Consider the following 19,698-nt stretch of genomic DNA (forward strand, 5'->3'; position numbering starts at 1 on the left):
GAGCGAGACTCTGTCTCAAAAAAAAAAAAAAAAAACACCAAAAAAACAACTAAGGATTACTAAGGGGTGTGACTGCAGGGTAACAATGATTTCATGATTTCTAAACATTCTCTTCTCTGGGCAGATCCCATATTTTTACCCACTCCTTATAAAAATTAAACTTAGTTACAACTTCCTATAGGTACTTTTCTTTTGTCTTTTAGAATGACTACCAATGATGGATACCGTACAATGAGGAAATTATCTATAGTCTAAATTAGAAACCATGCTTTCTTGTTAAGAAAGGCAGCTTTCAATAATGAATTTAAATATTTAATTCCATTTATAGGATCATTTGTAGAGGCTTGTTTTGTTCTTATTTCAGTCAGCACGTAACCATCAAATTAAGGGACCTTTTAAATTTAGTTATTTGCCAAAAAGAAACAATGCTGAATATTTTCACTAAACTTTCTAAAGTGTTACAACAAAATCAAGTAATTAATTTAAATTATCTTATTTCACTTTAAAAAAAAAAAATAAAGAGCTTGGTCATTAGAATTCACATAGTAAGCAAAAGGCAAGACCCAATTCATTAGAAGGATCCCTTTCTCATAGCTAGAAGTACAGCTGATTTCCAATTGGAAAAAAATAACTAATCAGTCAAAACCATACCTCTGATGGAAGAGAGTCAGAGATCAGAGAAAGAATAAAACATCCAGAGTCCTCACATTCATGTGGAAAGGCTTGATTGTAAGATGAGCTTGATCTCCAGGGAAGTAAATCACAATACACAGTATTATCCAGCATTCTATAAGGCTAATGTGAACAGATTTCCATCATGTAAAAGTCAGAAAATTTAGAAGATCTTATGAGGTCAAGATGCAGACCACTAAGAGCAGCATCAGAAACTACAATCAAACTACAATGCTGAAACAAATGAGCAGAACCTTGAAGAATAAACACACGTTCTGAGAACTTTTGGTCTTTTTTTTGTAACATGCACTAAATAACTACCAAATTTGGCAGGTTCAGAACTACTATTTCCAAATCAACAAAACAGCAAGAGTCTCCATGTCCACCAGTGATTCCCATGTTACCAAGTCATGCAGGGATCTTGTCAGTTCTAAGAATGCACTCAGTGGACAGTGCCACGAAGACAGATACAGTTCCCAGGACAACTCTATGTACACTGACATTACTAGGTACACGTTTTTGCAAGATTAATTCTATGAGGAAGTTAAACTGTAACAAGAATAATACACAGTTATGAAGAAGAATAAGCAATGGTCTCCTTAAGCCAGCGTTACTTTTCAATTGTAAGTCTGGACCAGGCGGGGTGGCTCACGCCTGTAATCCCAGCACTTTGGGAGGCGGAGGTGTGGGGATCATGAGGTCAGGAGTTCTAGACCAGCCTGGCAAACATGGTGAAACCTAATCTCTACTAAAAATACAAAAATTAGCCAGGTGAGACAAAGGGCGCCTGTAATCCCAGCTACTCAGGAGGCTGAGGCAGGAGAATTGCTTGAACCCTGGAGGCGGAATTTGCAGTGAGCCGAGATCGCGCCATTGCACTCCAGCCTGGGTGACAAGAGTGAAACTCCATCACAAAAAAAATATTGTAGGTCTTGACACATCAGTGGTTTGTTAAATCAATATAGTGGGTGTCAGCATTTTTAGGTGAAATAAATAATAGAACACAACAAACACTGCATGCAGTAAATGCAAGATTTCATGAATCTTTTGTTTCTGGTATATGTGGGACAAGGGGTAGCAACACAAACTGTATTTCTTATTTGGACCCCATTCAAAAATGTTTGAAAGCTACTGGTTCAAGCATTGCCTTTACAGAGAGAATAGACTAATCAGAGCTGAAGATGAAGGGCCACCTGAAAGAATGTCCCTCCTCACACGCTGGCAGCTCCAGTATCACAAAGGTTATTATAGGTAGGTCACAACAACTTGTGTCGTTAGGTAAGAGTGGAATATACTCAAAAGACAGCCCTTGTCTCTCTCTGTTCTACACAAAGCTGGAGTATAATGGTCTTTCCAAAGCAGTAACAAGGTTGTAAAGCTCTCAGGGAACTTGGTTAGACCTGAGTGATCTGTTCAGCTCCAAATGGAGATGGAGAGAAATGAACGTGGATGCTAAACTGGACTAGATGGTATCTCCTCCTCTCTATGGAAACACTCCAACTGAATTAGGCTCAGGAAGTAAGCCAGGCCTGGCCTCCAAAAATCACACACACACACACACACACACACACACACAGAGAGGGAGGAGGGAGAGAGAGAGAGGGAGGAGAGAAGAGAGGAGATGGGTGGGGAGGGGAGGGGAGGGGATGGGAGGGGAGGGGAGGGCGAACTGAGGCATCCTCCACTGGAGCTCCAGTCTCTTCTCTCATACCCAGGGACTATGCTAGGGCCTGTACAAACTGAGTTAGAAAAACAGTCTCAGCCGGGTACAGTGGCACATGCCTGTAATCCCAGCACTTTGGGAAGCTGCGGCAGGCAGATCACCTGAGGCCAGGAGTTTGAGATCAGCCTGGCCAACATGGCAAAACCCTGTCTCTACTAAAAATACAAAAATTAACCAGGAGTGGTGACACACACCTGTAATCCCAGCTACTCAGGAGGCTGAGGCACAAGAATCGCTTGAACTGGGGAGGCAGAGGTTGCAGTGAGCCAAGATTGCACCACGGCAGTCTAGTTTGGGTGATGGAATGAGACTCTATCTCACACACAGACACACACAAAAAAGACTCGTTTGAAACAGGAATTTTCTTTGCTCAAGAAATCCCTCTGTTCTCATTTGCTGAGGCTCAATCTATTACATACAAAAATTAAGATACTATGATTAAAAAGATCTTTAGGATAAGGTGTGGTAGCTCATGCTTGTAATTCTAGCATTTGGGAAGTCAAGGCAGGAGGATGGCTTGAAGCCAGTAAAAAAAAAAAAATTAGCCATACCCACAGCCCCAGCTACTCAGGAGACTGAGGTGGGGGACTCCTTGAGCCCAGGAGTTTGAGGCTGCAGTGAGCTATGAAAGTGCTACTGTACTCCAATCTGAATGACACAGTGAAACCTAGTCCAAAAAACAAAATCTTCAGCAACAAGAGACCAAGCAATTCTTCTAGGAACCAAAAGAAGAGAGAAGAATTTGCAAGGGACGGGGGGCATATCACACAAAGTGTTATGTATCTCCAAGTTATTTTCTCATTTGTTTTGCGTTTTTATTTTGATCTATCTCATCTTGGGCAGCTATCCTGAGCCACACGAACATCAGGGCTGGTTTCCCCCACTGCAAACTCTGTCAAGTGGAGTCTCTGCAGCACTCTAACGTCCTGGCTAGGAAGGATGACTGAGTGGTAGATGAGGACTATGTTGAACTCTTGACATCGTGAAATCAAAGCATTACAGAAACAATCTGAATATCATGTATTTACCTGGTATCCTGGTTACGGTCTCTCAGAATTGAAGTAACTGAGTGAAAAGTATATGGGCTACAGAATCAGGGAACTATGGCTCCAAACCTGAGCTCTATCACTTTCCAGTTGTGTGACCTTGAGGAAGGTGTCTGCCTAAATTCTAACCTGTTTCCTCAACTGTGAATGGTAAATGAGAATCCCTCCTTCATGGTTAGGTAAGAATGAAATGAAACAGTGTAAGTAAAGCAGATAGCACACTGCCTGGCATATTATAAGTCTCAAGTATTACTTGAAAATCTTCCGGATTTTCAGCTTATTCATCTATGAAAAGAGGGATCGAAACAGATGATCACTAAGGCTCTTTCTCGGGGTGGAAGGATCCATCCAAGTGCTATGAGAATGATGTGCAGGCATGACTAATGTATCCCAATGGCTCCACTTTCTCCTACTTTGAACCACAATATACAAACTGAAAATCCTGAGACACTTAATTGAAAACGTCTCTTTCCACAGCTTGTCATAAAATGATTTTCAAGACGTGGAAAATTCGAGGCATCTCAGGTCTTTTTCTAGGACTCTATCACACAAAAATGCTAGCACAGGTAGTTGAAGATGTATATACATGTGTATTCACAATTATTGCAATAGTCCAAAACTGGAGAATGTTTGTAAAATGGTTTGTAATTCATATAAGGAGTTCTAAGTAGCATTTTTTAAACTCAGAAAATGTCAATTAAATATTATTGCATTAGAAAATCTGCTATATATATATATATAGAGAGAGAGAGAGAGAAAGAGAGCGCATGATCCCACTTGGGGATATTTGTAAAGGCTACGTATGTGTATAGACACATTTTTCATTAGTCTACTTTCTTTTTGTATGCTGACTGCATGGAAAGCGCAAGAGAACAAAGGTAGCAGCAATATGCATGAATTGGTGAAGTAGTAACCTAGCGGAAAGTAGAGATTGAGGGAGCCCTCTATAATTCAAAAGGTATCAACGGAAGAAAACATTTTAAATAGAGTGATTATGACTAATTTTTACTCCTTTTAATGTGCTTTGAGTGTTTTCCAAATTTTCTATACTAGATTATAAATGTTTAAGACTGAGAGGACTCTTTTATGATTTTATTTTTTTAAAGTTACCCTCAGTTATACATATGTTCATTCATTTAGTTTTGTAATAGTGTACTTCAGGCAAGAAATATACCAAAGAATAACCTTTTAATTTCCAGAAAACAATCATAAAATGAATCAATTTCAAGATTGAAAAAAAATAAAAAACGAATAGAAGAGAACTTACTTTCTTTTTTTTTTTTTTTTTTTGAGACAGAGTCTCGCTCTCACCCAGGCTGGAGTGCGGTGGCGCAGTCTCAGCTCACTGCAAGCTCCGCCTCCCGGGTTCACGCCATTCTCCTGCCTCAGCCTCCCGAGTAGCTGGGACTACAGGCGCCCGCCACCATGCCCGGCTAATTTTGTTTTCTATTTTTAGTAGAGACGGGGTTTCACCTTGTTAGCCAGGATGGTCTTGATCTCCTGACCTCGTGATCCATCTGCCTCAGCCTCCCAAAATGCTGGGATTGCAGGCATGAGCCACTGAGCCCGGCTGGGAACTTCTTAAACTGGTAACAGCTACAAAAACCAACAGCAAACATTACATAGCATGGTCAGATTTTAGAGGCATTCCCACTAAAGTAAAACAAAAACAAAAACAAACAAAAAAACAAGGATGCCCTCTATCACTGCCTCTATTCAGCATCGTGCAAAAGCTAGTGTGATAAGAAAAAGATCAATAGTAGAAAGGGAGAAACAAAACTGACTCTGCATACAAACATGACAGCTGACTACATGGAAAATGCAAAAGCATCTGCAGACAAACTGCAAGGGTTAATATGAGAGTTCACTAAGGTTACTGGGTCAGATGTGTTCCTCTGACGACTAGAAAGCATAACTGATAAGCAATCCTATGCATTATATCAAAAAAACTATAAAGTACCTGAGAATATAATAAAACATGTCAAAGACTCATGGAAACAATAACAACATATTATTCTAGAATATAAAAAACTGAATAAATAAATGGGGAAATTTGCCGTGATCATGGCTGAGAAAACACAATATTGTAAAGAAGTGGGTTCTCCCCAAATCATTCATAACAATGTAAATACAAACAAAATCTATACATTTTGGGGACTTTTGTCTTGTGTGTGTGTGTGTGTGTGTGTGTGTAGTGTGGGAGTGATTTAATCAACTTCTCCTAAAATTCATACGAGAGAAGAAAGGGCCACTAATAGCCATGACAATTTTGAAGAATAGCAAATTGGGAGTCTTACCATCTCAGACACTAAGATTATTTTATAACTTTAATAATTAAGACTGTACTATTGGTACAATTAAAGACAAAGCAGTGATCAAAATTAAGACCAAAACAGACACTCTATCATTGTAAATCAGTGGGGAAAAGACAGCTGATTCAATTAATGATGCTGGGGCAACTGTTGGCCACATTTTAAAAATTAAATTAGGGCCGGGCACGGTGGCTCACGCCTGTAATCCCAGCACTTTGGGAGGCCGAGGCAGGCGAATCACGAGGTCAGGAGATCCAGACCATCCTGGCTAACACGGTGAAACCCTGTCTCTACTAAAAATACAAGAAATTAGCAGGGCGTGGTGGCGGGCGCCTGTAGTCCCATCTACTCGGGGGGCTGAGGCAGGAGAATGGTGTGAACCCGGGAGGTGGAGCTTGCAGTGAGCCGAGATCGTGCCACTGCACTCCAGCCTGGGTGACAGAGCTAGACTCTGAGTCAAAAAAAAAAAAAAAAAAAAAAAAAAAAAAAAAAAATTTTAATCCTTCTACAGACTGAATGGTATCCCCTCAAAATTGGTATGTTGAAGCCCTAACCCCCCAGTGTGATGGTATTTAGCCATGGGGCCTTTGGGAGGTAATCAAATTTAGACGAAGTCATGAGGACAGCGTCCTCATAATAGGATTAATGGCCTTATAAGAAAAGACACCAGAGAGCTTCCTCACTCTTTCTGCCCTGTGAGCACAGGGAAAAGGTAGCTGTCTGCAAACCAAATAAGAGAGCCCTCACCAGACAACAAAAAAAAGAAAGAGAAAAAGAATTCCAATTAAAGTACTAAATATGAAAATTAAATAATTTAAAATAAAGGAAGAAAGTAAAATATAATCATAATATCTTAGGGGGAAAGAAGGATTTCTTGAACCAACAGGTCTGAAATAATTAAGGGAAATGTGGACAAATATGATTACTATAAAATTTAAAACCTATGTTCAACAACAGACACCATAGACAAAGTAAAAAACAGGCCATTGACTGGGAGAAAAATATTTGCATACATGTAACCAACCAAAAATTAACAACTCGTTCTAGAATACACAAAGAACTACAAATCTAAACTGCTTGCTGGACATTCATCCCTAACCGCTCAGCAGCACTTTATTCATCAACATGCTATACTGTTCAAATTTTTAAAATACAGAATGCGTTAGTTACGTAACCAGAATAAATAATAGTTATAAATTTAAAAACTCCAGATGTCTAACCACAAACATCATGCTCCCTACCAAACCGACAGCATCAAATACACCTATTTCTTTCTTTCTTTTTTTTTTTTTCTGGCGCTGGGAGTGCGGAGTTTCGCTCTTGTTGCCCAGGCTGGAGTGTGATGGTGCAATCTCGGCTCACTGCAACCTCTGCCTCCTGGATTCAAGCGATTCTCCTATCTCAGCCTCCTGAGAAGCAGGGACTACAGGCGCCCGCCACTATGCCTGGCTAATTTTTTGTATTTTCAGTAGAGACAGAGTTTCACCATGTTGGCCACGCTGGTCTCCAACTCCTGACCTCGTGATTCGCCCGCCTTGGCCTCCCAAAGTTCTGGGATTACAGGCGTGAGCTACCGCACCCAGCCACACCTATTTCTTTCAATGGCACTGCCATTTTCACAGTCACTAAAGCCTTGAGACCGCAGGCAGGGAAGAAGAACCTCACGCTTCCCTCTTCCTCACTTCTATACAAACTGTCACTGAATTTACAATGTGGTCAACAGTATTTAAACAAATTTCATTAATTAATTACAATTCATAAATTGCCAGAGCATCAAATGGAACCATTTTAGGAGACATGAGCATAGGCTAGAAATCAGTATCTCTTGTTACTTACAGAGTAACACGTACAACTGAAGAAAATGCGCTAAAGGCAAAATCCCCTATAGAGGTAAACTCTACAGAAACAACAAAATATATTTACAGAGACATAGATATAGAGCAACAGAGAGAGACAACTGACTCCCACAGTAGAGGGTTGCAAAGTGCAGTGCAAATGATCAAACTACGAACCAGGAGATCTGGATTCTAATCTAAACCCTGCTTTTAAAATAGCTGCGAATTAAAGAAAGTGACATACTATCCCTAGTGTTTAGCTTTCTCATTTTAAAAATAGGATGATTGCTACAAGTTGCTACAGCTCTAAAATTCTATAAGCCTTCTATTAGAGCATTCACAAGAATGCCTGTGTCCCCCCAAAACTCATTTGTTGAGACACTAACCCCCAGTGTGATGGTCTTAGGAGATGGGGCCATTGGGAAGCAGTTAGGATTAGAAGAAGTCATGAGGGAGAAGCCCTCATGAACGAAATCAGTATCCCTCTTTTTACTTTGTGTTAGAAAACATACAATGTTAAATTTACCATCGTAACCATGTGGAAGTTTACAGTTCAGTAGTGTTAGGTATATTTCATTCCTTCTACGAGTCCTGAGAGAGCTTGCTTCCCTTCTCTGCCAGGTGAGGACAGAGCAAAAAGATACTCTCGAGGGACCATGAAGCAGGCCCTCACCAGGAGGACTCTCCCGGCGCCTTCATCTTGAACCTCCCAGCCTGCAGAATGATGAGAAATAAATTTTGTCATTTAAACCTCCCAGCCTGCAGAATGATGAGAAATAAATTTTGTCATTTAAGCCACCCAGTTTAAGTATTTTGTTATAGCAGCCCAAGCTGTGACGCATTTTTTGTTAAACAGATGGGGAAAGTGTAATTTGGACTGAACAAGTCATGTAAGTCTGCAGCTCAGTTTCCTTCTAACAATCTTAAAAAACCATTAAGGCAGTTATTAACTTTCCAAAATAAAGTAATGCCAAATATTTCAATAAAACAAATTTGCTTTTTCCTCTTCTCAACCTTTCAGCTCTTCCCTAAGTTGTGAAGTGCAAAATACAATGTTATGAATTACTAATTAGCAGGCCAGCTCACAGCTCATCCCCAGTACTGTGTCGCCAAGTACCTATAAAAGTATGCCAGTCATACCTATAAAACTGGGAAGCAGGTTGCACACATAAAGTCTAGTTGACATGTCTTTGCAAGATGTGAAATTCTTTTTTTTTTTTTTTTTTTTTGAGACAGAGTCTCGCTCTGTCACCCAGGCTGGAGTGCAATGGTGCAATCTCAGCTCACTGCAACCCCATCTCCCAGGTTCCAGCGATTCTCCTGCCTCAGCCTCCCAAGAAGTTGGGATGACAGGTGCCTGCCACCACGCCCAGCTAATTTTTGTATTTTTAGTAGAGACGGAGTTTCACCATGTTGGCCAGGCTGGTCTCAAACTCTTGACCTCGTGATCCACCCACTTTGGCCTCCCAAAGTGGTGGGATTACAGATGTGAGCCACTGATGTGAAATTCTTATCACTTAGGCTGAATAGGCATTCAACCTCATCTGAACCATATATACCTCCTGCAACCTCCAACAAACCTCTTGCTCTAAATGCTTCCTAACCCATTGTTCCATGGTTTCTTTATAGAGTATTAGTTCTACAAGATGCTCTAAGAAAAAAGAATTCTACAAATATTTCAGAACACTACAGGTTATCCCTCATTCCTAATCAATTCACAATGAACATTCAAACATTAAAGGCTTGGAGAAGCCGCAGAGTTAAGAAATCTGATTTCTACTGTTTAATCTAGGAAGGTTCCTCAACCCATGTGACTGTTAACACCCTTTCTTCACAGAATGTTTATTAACACCCTATAAAACTGGTATTCCAAGGAACTCACTTTGGAAGGTACTTGCGTAAAATCATTTGCTCAAAATGTGTTATCAGACTCAATTCACACACAGCTAAACTGAAACTGGTTTTATTTTTTTTGTTTTTGTTTTTGTTTTTGTTTTTTTGCTTCTGGCACTGTACCATTCAAAGAATCATTTATCCGTTTCTAAATATTAATTGTCCAACATCCAACTATTTAAGGTTAAACGAACAGTAAGACTCTCCTCCTGACACACACAACTGAAACCTACCAATCAAAGAATATGGTCACATGTGACAGACACCGTCCCCAGCTGTCTGGTCCAAGTATGTAAACTGCTACTATCCTGTCACAGTATAACTTATATCTTGTCTGGTTGATCTAGTTTTAGTCTGGGAACAGCATGGTTTACATTAAAAACAAAAATAAACTTTTAAGCAAAAGGTAATTAAAATACAAAGTGAGAATAATTTAAATTACCAGCAAAATAAGGGAAATAAAAACTGAAGATGGACAAGCCTTAAGATATATCCTATGAAAGAAGAAAATCTACTAAAAACCAAAAAACGCATAGAACTTATGGGACAATAATCTTACACTCCGCATCCATATGGAAAGCATGTCACTGCTTGAAGGTTGACTTAGATTTGCAGAGGATGGCCAATACTTGTAAGAATAGAACACACTGTTAGCTATTTACACACTTCAGCTTTTCCAGCATTTGCTTTCTTGATAGTAAGTGTTCTTTTGTACATGTAGCCACGTCAACAGCAAAGAAAATAAAGGGGCAGCCTACCCTAAATTACAAACATGAAAAGCACTCAGTCCTAGGAGATTAGATAACAAAATGGTGTTTATCAAGTAAGCTTTGAATCCTTTCTAGGGAGTCGGTGACACAAATCGTTACAGCACTTGAAGACTTATTGTCAAATCTCAATGAAAATCACAAAAAAATTGATCTGTCCTCATTAAATAAACTCAGTTACTATTTCCAATTATAGCTATTACTAAATAGAGAAGAAAAAGCATTGAATCTTAGCTCCCACTGTGAAATTCTACGTTTGTATAATTTTAAGATCACGTTTTTCTTTATATTAATGCCCACTCCTCTCGCTGTCAGTTCACATTTACCATCTCCCTTCAAGCTCCCATTCAAAATGTATCACTTTCAGAAAGTCTTATGTTATTGACATAAGTCGAGAAGTCTACTCAACAACCATGGTACTAAGTGTTTAAATGAAGTTGTACTTGGTGACATGCCACTTTGAGAAGTTTTTTATCTTTATATATGTGCATGAATTCTTCTCAATTACAATATCCTGAGGATTTCTTTTATCATTCAGGACTTATCAAAAGTTCTCTGTTCCTTTCATTAGAGGAACAAATAAATCAAGATTTATTTGAAGTCTTCTGTTTTACCTATAATATTCATTCAGAATGTAGATTCGACACCATAACACATTTTTTAACAGAAAAACAAAAGTGACTGTTGGCAAGAACACAGAGAAAGTGCACTGTTACTGGGACGGTAAAATGGTGCAACTGCTATAGAAAACAGTATGGAAGTGCCTCAAAAAATTCAAAATAGAGCTACCATATGATCCAGCAATCCTGCTTCTGGGTATTTATCCAAAGAGTTGAAAGCAGGATCTTGAAGAGGTATTTGCCTACTCATGTTCATAGCAGCACAATTCACAATAGCCGAGAGATAGAGGCAACCCAAGTGTCTGTTGAATGGATAAACAAAATGTGTTTTCCATACTCACTATGGAACATTATTCAGCCTTCAAAAGGAAGGAAATCCTGTCACATGCTACAATATGGATGAACCTTGAGGACATTATTACTAAGTGAAATGAGCCAGTCACTAAAAGACAAATACTCTATGATTCCATTTATATGAGGTATCTAAAGTAGTCAAATTTGTAAAAACAGAAAGTACAAAATGAAGGCTGTCCAGGGTCTGGGAGGGAGAGCAAACAAGGGAGATATTGTGTAATACAGAGTTTCTGATATGCAAGATGAACAAATTCTAGACTTAACACTATAGAACTGTACAATTAAAAATTGTTACAACAGGCTGGGCACACGCCTGTAATCCCAACACTTTGGAAGGCCGAGGCGGGTAGATCACTTGCAGTCAGGAGTTTGAGACTAGCCTGGCCAACATGGTGAAACCAAAATACAAAAAATTAGCTGGGTGTGGTGGCACGCCTATAATCCCAGCTACTTGGGAAGCTGAGGCAGAAGAATCGCTTGAACTCAGGAGGCAGAGGTTGCCACGTGACTTGAGACTGTATACTACCGCACTCCAGCCTGGGCAATACAGCAAGACTCCATCTTAAAAAAAAAAAAAAAGTTGTTACCATGGTAAATTCTATGTTGTGTCTTTCTATCATGATTTGTTTTATATACTTTTTTATTTTTAGAAACAGGGTCTTGCTATGTTGCCCTGTCTTGTCTCAAACTCCTGGACTCAAGTGATTCTCCCTCATCAGCCTCCCAAAGGGCCAGGATTACAGGCATGAGCCATCACACCTGGCCGAGTCATAATTTTTAAAAATGTTTTTAATTAACTCATTTGTCTCAAATCTTCAAGTAAGACTGACAGTACTACGTTTACCCAACATCCAAGAGGAACCTACTGAATAAAGTTGCCTAAAAGACCCACACAGGCCTGAATGTGGTCACTGAACAATGCCTCTATTTCTCTCACATCCACTGTTCAATTCAGCAAACATTTATAAACAAGCAACTATACTGTGGTAACTGAAGAAGAATATAGAAATTAATTAGGCCATGATCCCTGTTCCTGCGCAGATCAGAGAAACCCACAGGACCTAGTCTAGTGCTAGCAACTATAATGTGTCCGATGGATTGATCAATTTCGAAGTTCTCCTCAATTACCAGCTAAATTGTAGGAGGAAAGTGACTTCTCCAGACTGAAGTTTCTCTGGACAAAGTTTCCACAATGTTAAGCACAAAGAACAATACCTGCATGTGGGATGGAAATCAATATAAATTTTTTAAAAAACACTCAACCAGGCCAGGCGCAGTGGCTCACACCTGTAATCCCAGCACTTTGGGAGGCTGAGGCGGGTGGATCACAAGGTCAGGAGATTGAGACCATCCTGGCTAACACGGTGAAACCCTGGCTCTACTAAAAATACAAAAAATTAGCCGGGCGTGGTGGTGGGCACCTGCAGTCCCAGCTACTCGGGAGGCTGAGGCAGAAGAATGGCATGAACCTGGGAGGCGGAGCTTGCAGTGAGCCGAGATCGCGCCACTGCACTCCAGCCTGGGCGACAGAGCAAGATTCAGTCTCAAAATAAAGAAATAAAAATTATTAAAACCCACCAAAAGTTCTTTTGTAAAAAGAGAGAACCTTGAAGTAAAAATGATAGAAATGCCTTTCCATTAAAGCAGATATATAGACAGTCCTTAAAGTACATGTTAGCTTGGCATACCAGGGACAGACTCTCCACAGCAATGAGCACAGGCTATCCAATGAAATAGAAAATTTATGGTTGAGATAACTATAAAAAATTTATTAGTACAGATTCCAGCACTGCATCCACCAGACCAGATGAATTCAGTTCTGAGCAATGGCTGTAATTACACAGAGCTCTTCCCTGAATGGCAACAACCCAAGCTACTTTCTGGTGGGTCTCTCTGTTTATTGCAATGTCAATCTTGTCATAGATCCTACTACTTTGTCTCTGGGTACAACCACAAGATACACTTCGTTTATAAGAACAAGCCCACTTCCCTTAATAATGGCTGGTTATGTTACCACAGAAACAGCTTTACCTCCAAGGGAATCTGATAAAATGGGCATGACGGGAAAAGCTGCTTTTCTCCACCAGAAGTGTCTCATCTGAGGCCTTCATCATTTCTGGATTACTGCAAAGCCTCCTACCTGGTATCCCTTCCTCCAGTCTTGCATGCCCTGAACCCATCCTGTTTCTATTCAGAGTTATTTTTTCTCAGTTCCAAAACTTATAGTACTCCCCTGCTTAAAACCTTTAATGGCTCACAGAGCCTTCAGGATCTCTGGCATGGCACAGGAGGCTCTTCATGATTTTGTGGGTCTGCTTGGTACACTCTTAGAAAATGGGTTTTTTGTTTGTTTTTTCTTTTTTCTTTTTTTGAAACAGAGTCTCGCTCTGTCACCGGGCTGGAGTGTAGTGGTGCAACCTTGGCTCACTGCAACCTCCACCTCCCAGGTTCAAGCGATTCCCCTGCCTCAGCCTCCTGAGTAGCCAGGACTACAGGTGCACACCACCATGCCTGGCTAATTTTTTGTATTTTAGTAGAGATGGGGTTTTGCTATGTTGGCTGGGATAGTCTCAATCTCCTGACCTCATGATCCGCCTGCCTTGGCCTCCCGAAGTGCCAGGATTACAGGTATGAGTCAACCACGCCCGGCCCGAAAATGTTTATTTTTAAATAATTTCAAACTTACAGAAATATTGCAAGAATAAAAAGAACCCCTGATTCTTTTCATCCAAATTTACCGTTTACTAACCTCAATGAGAGCAGGAACTGTATATTTTATTCTTAGTGTCTGGCACATAGTCAGTATTCAATAAATTCATGGAAGAAATTAATCTGTGCGTGAACCGAGGAGGAAGTAATGAAGGGCCCAACTTCCGGTTAAAGAGTGGATGGAATACAAATGTTACCTGTACTTCCTCCTGAATACTCAATTGTTAAAGATATGTATTTGGAAGCATAAATCTATAAGGACAAAGAGAAGACATGACAGTGGCCAAAACTGACTTGGCAGCCCTAGTAATGTGAACCTTACAAAAACAGCCGAAAATAAAGGCTCAGGCAAAGAAGGCATAGGTAGGGCTGAAAAATCTCAGAGCAGTTAGACACTCCCCCTCATCTCCTGCCCAACACAATGAATCACATAACCAACCCTCCTTCCAACACCAGCAGAAAATCTCTATAGAATTTCATTCACCTGATAATCGGCAAGCAACTCCCGGATGCCAGGCTCAGTTCTAGATGCCCAGAAATCTCCAAGGGAACAAAGCTTAGTGCTGCCCTCACGGAACTTACATTCTACTGGGGAACCACAAGCAAGAGGATCTGTGTTAGCTCAGACGCTATGACTGCTATGGTGCAAGAGGAAGCAGGCCGGAGGGTAGGAACCGGGGGGCAGTTTTTGCTACAGAGCAGAGACCTGAAAGGAAGGAGAAGTGAGCGATGCACAGGCCAAGGGAAAGAGCCCTCCAGACAGAGAGCAGCAGGTGCACAGACCTCAGGGTGGACGCATAATTAAAGAGGGTACAGCAAAGTAGCTGTGGTGGGATGTGGGGGTGAGGGGGTGGGTAGGCAAGAGTAAAAGGGCAGCAGAGAATTCACAGATGTAGTGAGGGCTCCGCCACAGGAGGAGCAATCTGACCAATGATTCCTCTGCTCAGCTGCACACTGGACTCACCTGAAGAGCTTTAAAACACTCAGAGTCCCACCAGAGTTTCTGACTTGAAGTTTGATTGGCATGAGGTGTGGCTGGTTGTTAGCAGTTTCACAATTTCCCCAGGTGGTTCTCATCTGTAGACAGGTTAGAGCCACGGAATTAGAGGAACTCTGGATGCAGGGACAAGCACACCTGGTGGAAGAGGTGGAGGGGGCTCCACTGGAAACAGGAAGATAAAGTAGAGGGTGACCAAACTCAAGTGCAAGACTCCAGCCTCTCCAAGACTCCTTTCCCATCTAACTCTGGGATACCACGGACAGAAAATGCTAGCTTCCAGACTCATATGCGTCTGTTGCAGATTGGTGTGGGCAAAAACCAAACAACGAATGCTCTCAGCATGAGGAAGAGAAAAGCCAAACAGGGTGTTCCTAGTGTGTTAATTCCTTGAAAACTGAGAGGTAAACCCCAACCAATGAATAGGAAAAGTGAAAAACCATCATGAGAGATTGAGAGAAAAAGATAAGAAAAATAAAAACATCTGCAATAGGTAGATGCATCTGGGGACCACATACAGTCATCCCACCGTATGGGAGGTAGGGGGCTGGGGAGGGACAGATTGGTTCCAGAACCTCTGAGGATACCAAAATCTGTGGATGCTCAAGTCCCTGATATAAAATGATGAAGTATTTGGATATAACCTACAACACCCTCTTGTACACTTCAAATCACCTCTAGATTTTACTTATAATACCTAATACAATGTAAATGATATGTAAATAGTTTTACTATATTTTTCATATTATTTTTATCTTTTGAGTTTTTAAAAATATTTTTAATCTGCTATTGGTTGAATCGGTGGGTGCAGAACCCTCAGATACAGAGGGTCAACTTTAATTAAACAAGCAATTTAACCGAGTGGTATAATCCCTCAGACTCCCTTTGAAACAGTCATTTGAAACAAAAATTATAACTATGCCATGTCTGTAATGGATGGAAAGTATTACAGCAATAGATTTCTACTAGGTAGAAAATACACGAACAATTCTGTGTTAAAGGTTTTTCATTTTCAAGAATGGCATTAAAAATCTTTCAAACTGTAAGTGTAAACACACTCAAGTATATATACAATTAGATCTTCATCTGAGACCACATGCTCTCTAAAAACATCCAACATGTTTATAAGAATATCACACAATGTCTATTATTGCCTATATCAGCTGTCCTAGTTGCTATACAAACTGATATTAAGAACCAAACATCACTAAGCTAAATTTATTTTTTATATTTTGAAAGTAAATTTTAAATATCTAAATGTCTAAAGAGCATCAGTGTTTTAAAGATGCAAGGAAGCATAAAAATAAAGTAACAATACTTTTTTAGTAACAGTGTTAGTATCTTCTAATAAAGATCTAAATATTTAGACACCTAAATAAAGACACTAAAAATGTAAGACAAAGAAGTCATCCCTGTGTCACTCACAAAGACTACGGCAGGAGTTTGAGAACCCAAGGATGCATAGGATAAAGGATAAAATAAGGTATGGCTTTTGAAGGTGTTTGATTGCTTGCTTGCTTTTAAGACAGTCTCACTCTGTCACCCAGGCTGCAGTGCACTGGTGCCATCTCGCTTCACTGCAACCTCCGCCTCCTGGGTTCAAGCGATTCTCCTGCCCAGCCTCCCAAGCAGCTGGGATTACAGGTGCCCGCCACCACGTCCAGCTAATTTTTGTATTTTTAGTAGAGACAGGGATTCATCATGTTGGCCAGGCTGGTCTCGAACTCCTGACCCCCTGAAGGGATCCGCCCACCTTGGCCTCCCAAAGTGCTGGAATTACATGAGCCACCATGCCCAGCCGACTTCTGAAGGTTTTTAAATGTGACAATTCAATTTAACTCATTTCAACAAACAGTTCTTTTTTTTTTTTTTTTTTTTTTCTTTTGGAGATAGAGTTTTGCTCTTGTTGCCCAGGCGAGAGTGAAATGGCGTGATCTTAGCTCACTGCAACCTCCGCTTCCCAAGTTCAAGTGACTCACCTGCCTCAGCCTCCCAAGTAGCTGGGACTACAGGTGCCCACCACTGCACCCATTTCTTTTTGTTTGTTTGTTTTTGTATTTTTAGTAGAGATAGGGTTTCACCATCTTGGCCAGGCTGGTCTTGAACTCCTGGGATCCACCTGCCTCGGCCTCTCAAAGTGCTGGGATTACAGGCATGAGCCACCGTGCCCAGCCTAATAAACAGTTCTTAATGTCATGCTATGTGCTGAGTATCCTGCTAAGTGCTGGGATGACCTCAAAGACGAAAGGCACTCCCCCTGCAACTAGGGAGTTCAAGAATCCTAAGAGACCGACATCTCAACAAGCTATTAAAATCCTTGTAAGAACATGAGTCCACGGTAGAGAGAGAGTACACAGAAAGGAAGGGTTGACTGGCTGAAATGGGCACCAGGAAAAGTCTCAGGGAAAAAATGAGGATTGACGAGATTCTTAAAGGAAAAAGGAAAAGCTGATTGGGGGAAAGCAGATAAAATGACTGGTCAAAAGGGAAAGAGCCATGAAAGAGGCTCAGGAAAGTCTAAGTAGTTTGGTATTATTAAAGTAGGATCAGATGACATCAAGCTAAAAAGCTACACACAGCAAAGGAAACAACAGAGTGAAGAGACAACCTAAAGAATGAGAGAAAATATTTGTAAACTGTACATCTGACAAGGGACTAGTAGCCACAATATATAAGGAACCCAACACCAAAAATAAATAAATTATCCGATTATGACCCAGGCAAATTATCTGAATTATCATTTCTCAAAAGAAGACACACTAATGGCCAACGGGTACATGAAAAAAAAGATAGTCAACATCTCTAATCATCAGGGAAATGCAAATCAAAACCACAATGAGATATTGTCTCGCCTCAGTTAAAATGACTTTTATCAAAAAATAAATAACAGATGCTGAGAAGAATGTGGAGAAAGGGAATCTCTGGTACACTGTTGATGACTTTGGGCCTGTCAATGCAGATTAACCGCAGCCACTATGGAAAATAGTATGGAGGTTCCTCAAAAAAAAAAACTAAAAATAGACCTACCATATGATCCAGCAATCCCAGTGCTGGGATTATATCCAAAGGAAAGGAAAGACTTTGGGTTCCAAAATGGTGGCATAAAAGCAAGCTGGCTTCACTGCTCCCAACAAGACAAAAAAAAAAAAAAAAGAAATCAGAGCTATCTGCACTCCCATGTTTCCTGTGGCACTATTCACAACAGCCAAGATATGAAATCAATTTAAGTGTCCACCAACAGATGAATGAATAGAGAAAATGTGGCACAGAGTGGAATATTATTCAGCCATCAAAAGAATGAAATCCTGTCATTTGCAGCAACATGGATAGGACTGGGTGTCATGACGCTAAGTAAAATAAGCCAGGTACAGAAAGACGAATATTACATGTTCTCAAACTCTCATGGGGGAGCTAAAAGTTGATCTCATGGAAGGAGATAATAGAATGATGATTATCAGAGGCTGGGAAGGATGGCAGGGAGAGGAATATAAAGAGAGGTCAGTTAACAGATACAAATACACAGTTATATAGAAAGAATAAGTCTAATACTCTTGCTTTGTTGTTGTTGTTGTTTTTAAGACGGAGTCTCGCTCTGTCGCCCAGGCGGAAGTGCAATGGCGCAATCTCGGCTCACTGCAAGATCCGCCTCCCAAGTTCACGCCATTCTCCTGCCTCAGCCTCCCGAGTAGCTGGGACTACAGGCACCCACCACCTCCCCGGCTAGCTTTTTGTATTTTTTAGTAGAGACGGGGTTTCACCGGCTTAGCCAGGACGGTCTCGATCTCCTGACCTTGTGATCCGCCTGTCTCGGCCTCCCAAAGTGCTGGGATTACAGGCTTGAGCCACCGCGCCCGGCCGTTGTTGTTTTTAAGACGGAGTCTCGCTCTGTTGCCCAGGCTCGAGTGCAGGGGCGCGATCGCGGCTCACTGCAAGCTCCGCCTTCTGGGTTCATGCCTTTCTCCTGCCTCAGCCTCCCAAGTAGCTGGGACTACAGGCGCCCACCACCATGCCCGGCTAATTTTTTGTATTTTTTTTAGTAGAGATGGGGTTTCACCATGTTAGCCAGGATGGTCTCATCTCCTGACCTCGTGATCCGCTCGCCTCAGACTCCCAAAGTGCTGGGATTACAGGCTTGAGCCACCGCGCCCGGCCGTTGTTGTTTTTAAGACGGAGTCTTGCTCTGTTGCCCAGGCTCGAGTGCAGGGGCGCGATCGCGGCTCACTGCAAGCTCCGCCTTCTGGGTTCATGCCTTTCTCCTGCCTCAGCCTCCCAAGTACCTGGGACTACAGGCGCCCACCACCATGCCCGGCTAATTTTTTGTATTTTTTTTAGTAGAGATGGGGTTTCACCATGTTAGCCAGGATGGTCTCTATCTCCTGACCTCGTGATCCGCCTGTCTCAGCCTCCCAAAGTGCTGGGATTACAGGTGTGAGCCACCACATCCGGCCAAGTAAGTCTAATGTTCAACAGCACAGTAGGGGGTCTATAGTTGTCATTAATTTATGCTGTATTTCAAAATATCTAATGAGATGTTCTCTACACAAAGAAGTTGTTAATGTTTGAGGTGATGGGTATCCTAATTACCCTGATTTGATCATTATTCATTGTATGCATCAAAATATCAAGTATATGCCACAAATATGTATAATTATTATGTATGATTTTTTAAGTGGATTAGTGGTTGCCTGAGGCTGGGTCTGGGAAGGGGAAGTGACTGCAAATGGACACGAGGTTTCTTTTCTGGGTGATGGAAACATTCTAAAATTAGAC

General features: G+C 41.1%; 1 protein-coding gene across 1 annotated transcript in view; it reads right to left on the bottom strand.

Annotated features, from left to right (window-relative positions):
- The window catches only part of AVEN (apoptosis and caspase activation inhibitor), a 182,914-nt gene that overhangs the window by 67,013 nt on the left and 96,203 nt on the right, over positions 1-19,698 (bottom strand). The window lies entirely within an intron of this gene.

The sequence above is a fragment of the Chlorocebus sabaeus genome, chromosome 26, assembly GCF_047675955.1.
Source record: "Chlorocebus sabaeus isolate Y175 chromosome 26, mChlSab1.0.hap1, whole genome shotgun sequence".
Lineage (NCBI taxonomy): Eukaryota > Metazoa > Chordata > Mammalia > Primates > Cercopithecidae > Chlorocebus > Chlorocebus sabaeus.